Here is a 7,510-nt window from a genome sequence, read left to right on the forward strand (position 1 = left end):
CTCCATACTGTTCTCCATAGTGGGCTGCACCAGTTTACATTCCCAGCTACAGTGTAGAAGGGTTCTCTTTTCTCTACATGCTCTCCACTGTTTGTTGACTTTTTGATGATGGCCATTTTGCCTGATGTGAGGTGATAACATATTGTAGTTTTGATTTGCTTTTCTCTAATAATTAGCAATGTGAACATCTCTTCACATGCCTATTGGCCATTGTATATCTTCTTTGGAGACGTGTTTATTTAGATAATATGTACATTTTTGATTGGGTTTTTTTGTTTGTTTGATTTTGATTTGTCTTGGCCCTCTGGTGGGCTGGGCAGTGTCTAGAGGTGAGTCCAGAGGCTTGGGCTCACTGTTCTCTAGGTAGCCTGTGTGTGATGGGTGGGGCTGTGTCCCTGCACAGTTTGTTGTTTGACCTGAAGTCCACAGGCTATTGGATAGGTCTGATGGTCTTGGTGTTAATGAGATGTTAACTGTCAACAGCAAGAGTGTTCACCAGGCTGGATGTTCCCCAGCATGTCCATCAACAGTGCCTGTGCCCCCAGTGTGAGCCACAGCCACCCCTGCCTCTCCAGGAGGCTGTCCGAAACCAGTAGGTTGGTCTGGCCCAGGCTCCCATCAAATTGCTGCTTTTCCTCTGGGTCCCTGTGTGCTTAAGACTTTGTATGTGCCTTTTAGGAGTAAAGTCTCTATTTCCCCTAGTCCTACAGGGCTCTTGACTGTATGCCCTGCTCATTCTTCAAAGCCAGACGTTCAGGGAACTCATCTTCCCATTGCCGGACTCCAGGCTGAGGAGTCTGATATGGGGCTCAGAACTGTCCTGTGTGAGAACTTCTACAGCCTAATTATTCCCCAGTTTGTGGGTCACCCACCTGGGGGGTATGGGATTTGATTATATTGTGAATCTGCCCCTCCTGCTCCTCTTGTGGTTCCTTCTTGATGTTTTTAGTTCTGGTAACTTCCAGTCTTTTTCATCAGTGATTGTTCTGCAGATGTGATTTTGGTGTGCTCCTAAAAAGAGGTGAACTCGGGGTCTTTCTACTCTGCCATCGTGGCTGCTTTTTCATTTCATTTCTTTAAAAATGCATGATCTTTATAAAGCAAGCTCCTTTTTAAGGGGAAGGACATTGTTGAGACTGTTTCTCCAGAGATCAGAGTGTTTGCACTGTGGAGAATTTTAAAATACTTGGGAAAGCCAAAAGGAAGCAATTCTGAAGATTCTTTTTAGGAATACTTTAGGAGGTGAATGAACAATTATGAAACCCACCAATTATAATCAGAAGGTAAAATGATATATTATTTCACCTTGTAGCTGGGAAAGGTCACTGAGATGATATAGATAGAAGGCAAGAATTGTCCATACAGTGCCAAGAATAGTACAGACAACTGTTGTAAAAAGTGAATTAATAAGAAAAAAGAATGGCAGGGATTAGAATTAATGACAGCAGTGTTCTAGAATGCTCATTGAAATTTCTTGCAGTTAGCATAGAGATGTTTATCTCTGGTTTCTTGGCTTCTTGCTAGACACATATAGTAGGCACTTAAACAGGAAGGGGAGAACCAGTGACAGAATCAAGAGATAGTACAGTTAGTGGAAAGAGTTGGTTTAAATCTCCCCACTGCCACATGATAGTTGTGTGACTCTGGGCAAGTTATTTAACCTTTCTAGGTCTCAAGAATCCTCATTTGTGAAATGGGAATGTTATCCCATTTAGCCTATCCCTTAGGGTTGAGCAGTCAACTGGTTTGAAACCAAACAGCAGCTAACTTGATAATACCTTCTCATATTGACATCCCTTCATTTCTTGTCTCATTTTCTTCATTTCTCTCTCTTCCTTTTTGACATTGCCTGGCCCCCCAAAGGAATAATGTATAACCCTTTGTTTTAGGCTTTGCTTTAAGGATTGTGAATTAGGTAAGATTCTAAATATTCAAACTTTCTGAATTATTAGAACGAACATTTATCAAAGTATGGAAATCAGAATTCCTTTAGGAAACATTGAAAAAACAGTACTAACATAAAACAGGGACCACACAAGACAATATCTGTCTGTCCTATCACCAGATAGAGTCTAAAGTCACTCAGATTAGATTTTAAAAACTCAAAACCTAAACTTATGCTGTATTTAAGTAAGTTTACTCAGCAATGTTAAAATAGAAGCATATCAGGCTAATAATAAAAAGGAAGACAGAAGTCACAGCTTTAACATTGGGGGAAGATTCAACACTTTGCAGTGAAACAGGCAAAAGAAAGGCATGTTGTAGTGTTCAAGAATGTAATCCTTAGTGAAGATATCATAGTTATGAATATCTGTGCACCAGGTAGCATAATATTCAAATTCATTGAAAGAAGACTGAGAATTATATGAAATATTAAGAAATGCAGTAGTCTAAGGAGAAGTTAATTCATTCTTTTCAATACATGATAGCTCAGGTGGACAAAGGATAAATTTACGAAGATGTAAATGCTAGAATTAATAGGAGATATAATTGATATATATCCAGTTCTATAGGTGAAAAGTTTTCCAGTGCATAAGGGACATTCATAAAAGTATCTGTTAAATCACAAAGGAAAGTAATTTCAAAAGTAAAAATAATATAGGCAACTTCTCTAATAACAATAAAAGTAGAAAATAAACTTGTGGGACAAGAGGAAAGGCTTGCAACCTAGAACCATAAAAAACAATATTGGAGATAGTTTCTAATAACTTAATTGTAAAATTCTAAACTACATTTACACATCATTTCAAAATACATGAATCAAAGTGAACAAAATCACAAAGACCACAGAACTACATCATCTACCATAATAGTTAGAAAATAAGCATGAAGAGAAAAATTAGATGGGATATGTAAGATTTGAACAACACAATTAACAAGCTTGGTTTAATGGATATACCTGTGTGTCTAACAACTTAAAAATTCACATTATTTTCAAGTCATATGGAACATTTATAAAATTGACCATATGCTAACCCTCAAAGCTACCCACAAGAAAATTTTTGTGGATCATTTTTGCCTATCATATTATTTGATCACAATGCAATTAAATTATAAATCATTAAAAAAATACAACAAGTTTAAAAAGCATATGTTGGGGAAATTTTCTTTGAAAAGGCATATCAAAACAGCTTATGGGTTGCAGAAGAAAAAATTAGAAAATATTTAGAAGTAAATTTAATGAAACAATGTGTATTAAAACTTGTGGAATTTAGTAAAACAGTTTAGAGGACAATTTATAGCCCATTAAGTTAGGAAAAGAAGGACTAGCATTATTGAGCCATGCGTTTAATTTAAGTTATAAAAGAACAGAATAAAATTCAAAGTTGAAAGAGGGAAACAATGAAGATAAAATCAGCATTAAAAGTAAAACAAACATATAGTTAAGAGGCTGAAGGCAACAATTCTTTTAAAAAAATAATGGTCTTTTAAAGAAGAAAACTTTAAGGAGACGAGACAATATAGAAATGATGGAGATATTAAATTGTAAACAAATGGGTATTATAAATTACTTTGTGTCAGTACATATGAAAGTTTATGTGAAACGGCTTACAAAAATTAAAATCACCAAAAAATATTTAGTACCCTAAAGAATTTTATAATTCTAAATAATTTGATTTAGTATTATAAAATCTAGGACCAAATGTTTTATGGGCATATCTGTGAGACATACCAAAAGCAAATACTTATTTTACACAGATTCTTTGTAGAAAACTAAAAATGAGGGAACGCTCAATTTATGAAGTTTGTTAACTATGCTGTTCAAGTCATATATTTTCCACTTTAGGTATTTGTTATGATAAACACATAACATCGAATTTAAGAGTACAGTTTAGTGAGATTATATAGAAAAACCCTAGTGAGCTTTTTGGCCAACCCAGTACAGTCACATTGTTGGGGAACAGCTTTCTAGAACATATTCATCATGCAACACTGAAACTCTATACTCACTAATTTCCCTTCCTCCTTCCAACCAGTCCTTGGTAACTATCTATTATTTGACTACTTTAGGTACTTCATATGGCAGAGTCATACAATATTGTCCTTTTATGACTGGTTACTTCACTTAGCATAATGTCCTCAAGGTTCATGCAAGTTATAGTATGTGACAGAATTTCTTTCTTGGGCTGCACAGTATTCCATTGTAATACATTTTCTTTATCATTCATCTGTTCATGAATATTTGGATTGCTTCCACCTCTTGGCTATTTTGAATAATGCTGTGATGAACATGAGTGTACATCTGTCTCTTTAGATCCTGCTTTCATTTCTTTTCCATATATGCCCACAAACGGGATTAGTGAATTGTATGTTAATTCCATTTTTTGAGGAATCTATACTGTTTTCCATGATAGGCATACCATTTTACATTCCCATCAACAATGTGTGAGCATTCCAACTTCTCTGTATCTCACCAAAACTTACTTTCTATTCTTCTGATAGTGGCCATCCTGATGGGTATGAAGGGATATCTCACTGTGATCATCTCTAATGATTAGTGATGTTGAACATTTTTTCACACATTTATTGGCCATTTGTAAAATTTTATTTGGAGAAATGTCTAATCAAGTCCTTTGCTTATTTTAAAATTGGTTTGTTTTCTATCATTGAGTTATAAAATTTCCTTACATTTTCTAGATATTAATCCCTTATCAAATACATGATTTGGAAATATTTTCTCTCACCCCATAGGTTGCGTTTTCACTGTGTTGTTTCTTGTGCCATGGAGTTCTAAAATTTGATGGAGTCCCATTTATCTTTAATTTTATTGCCTGTGTTTTAGGTATCATATCCAAGAAATCACTGCTGAATTGAATGTCCTTAAGTTTTTCCCCTGTTTTCTTCTAGGAGCTTAATAGTTTTAGGTCTCACATTTAGGTCTTTAATCAAATGAGTTAATTTTTTATAAAGTATAAGGTAACTTCATACCTTTGCATATGAATATCTGGTTTTCCCAGCATCATTTGTTGAACAGACTGTCCTCTTCCCATTCCAGTCTCAGCACCTTTGTTGAAAATCATTTGGCCATGTATGCAAGAGTTTGTTTCTGGGCCCTCTATTCTTTTCTGTTGGTCTATATGCCTATCTTTATGCCAGTATTACTCTGTCTTAACTGTTGTTGCTTTGTAATATGTTTTGAAATCAAAGACTGTGAGGCTTGCTAGCTGCCTTTTTTTTTTTTTTTTTAAGATTGTTCTGGTTATTCAGGGTCCTTTAAAATTCCATATGAATTTTACAGTTTTTCTTCTATTTCTATAAGTAGTGTCATTGAGAGTTTGATAGAGATTGCACTGAATCTGTTGGTCTCTTTGAGTAGTACAGACAGTTTAACATTATTGTCTTTCAGTCAGTGCATGTGGAATGTCTTTCCATTTTTTCCTTTCTTTAATCCCTCCTAGCATTGTCTTTTAGCTTTCAGTGTATAAGTCTTTCACTTCCTTGGTTAATTTTTTTTCTAAGTACTTTATCCTTTCTAATGCTATAGGATGTAGGATTTTTTTTCCCTTAATTTTCTTTTTGATTTGGTCATTGTAGTGTATCAGAATGCAACTGATTTTTAAGTGTTGATTTTGCATCTTCAACTTTGCTGAATTTGTTAGTTCTAATGGGGATTTTTTTGTATGTGGAATCTTTAAGGTTTTTTACAATCATATCATCTGCAAATAAATCATTTTAATTATATTTGTCCCTTTATTCTTTTCCAATTTGTATACCTTTTATTTCTTGTCTGGATTGCTCTGGTTAGAATTTCCAGGACTGTGTTGAATAGAAGTAGTGAGAATGGACATCTTCACCTTGGTCCTGATCTTCAAGGAAAAGCTGTCAGTCTTTCCCTTGTTGAATTCCATGTTAGCTATGGGCTTTTCACATATGGCTTCTGTTATGTTGAGGTAGCTTTCCGTGAATACCTTGCTTGTTGAATGTTTTGATCATGAAAAGGTGTTGAATTTTGTTAAATTTTTTTCTGCATTGATTGAAATAATGGTGTGATTTTTGTCCTTGCTTTTGTTAATGTGCTGTATTACATTGATTCTCTGAAATACAGAAAATATAAACTGACCAGTTACCACAGAAGAAATAAAATTGTCAAAGGACTACCACTCCCAAGACACCAAACCAACATGGTCTGATAGGTGAATTTTACTAAAGTGTGAAAGTATTACTCATTAAGTTGTGTCTGACTCTTTGTGACCCCATGGGCTATAGCCCACCAGGCTCTTCTGTCCATGGAATTCTCCATGCAAGAATACTGTAGTGGGTTGCCATTTCCTCCTCCAGAGGATCTTCCTGACCAAGGGATCGAACCCACATCTCCTACACTGCAGGCAGATTCTTTACCCTCTGAGCCACCAGGGAAGCCCAAATTTTACTTAAGTTTGCAGGGAAAAGGAATCTACAATGCTATTGCACCCTCTCCCTGACAGGAAAAAGAGAGAGAGAGCAAGCTTTGAAATGAATTTAATGAAGGAGCATAGTCTTGATACATAGTAGTAGTGCCTAGTGGTTAAGCAAATAGATTCCAGCTACACTTTAAACCAGTCACTTTTGTGTCAAGAGTTAACTGTCCACCACAGAATATAGTTGTAGCTGGAAATACGACTCCTGCTTAATGATTTTCTCAGCCTCCTTTCAGCTAGACTAATTCTCAACCATTGAAGGTGACTAGAAGTGACAATTCGCATTTCAAGACCAAGACTTGAAGTAGATGCCCCCTCCCTGTGGAAGCAGAATAATGTTCCCCCAGAGATCCTAATCCCTGGAACCTATGGTGTTACATGGTAAAGGGGAATTAAATTGTTAATCAATTGACCTTAAGATTATCTTGGATAACCTGGATAGCAGACAGATTCTGTGTAACCATAGGATCCTTAACAGTGGAAGAGGGGGAAGCTGAAGAGTCGGTATCGGTGATGTTACAAGAGAGACTCAACCAGCCCCTGCTGGCTTTAAAGACAGAGGGAGTCATGAGCCAGGGAGTGTGGGTACCCCCTAGAGGTTGGAAAAAGCAAGGAAACAGATTCCCCCCTAAAGCCTCCAAAGAAGTGAAGCCCTGCCAACACCTTGGTTTTAGCCCAAGGAGATCTATTTTGGACCTCAGCCCTGGAATTTTAAGAATTTAAATATGTGTTGGCTTAAGCCAGTTAAGTTTGTGGTAATTTACTATAGCAGCTATTGGAAGTTAATACGTTCTTCCACTTTTACTTTTTCCTCTCTTTCCAGGAAGGTGAAGTTAACAGTGAATCCTCGACGATGGTAGAGCCACAAAATGGAAGGATCAAGGGCCTGTGAATCACCAAGTAAAGTGAAGTCATCTGCTGGTTGAAAACACACACTTCAGACACTTACATGCAGAAGAAACCTCTGTTGTATTTGAATGATGACATTTGTTACAACTATTCTGTCTCATTCCAGTGAGTACAACTCCCGGAGTCTTAGTTTTCTTATTTAAAAAAAAAAAAAGGAAGGATATCAATATCTACCTCAGGAAAAAAAAAAAAAAGGGAGGATA

The sequence above is a fragment of the Budorcas taxicolor genome, chromosome 6, assembly GCF_023091745.1.
Source record: "Budorcas taxicolor isolate Tak-1 chromosome 6, Takin1.1, whole genome shotgun sequence".
NCBI classification, from domain to species: Eukaryota; Metazoa; Chordata; class Mammalia; order Artiodactyla; family Bovidae; genus Budorcas; species Budorcas taxicolor.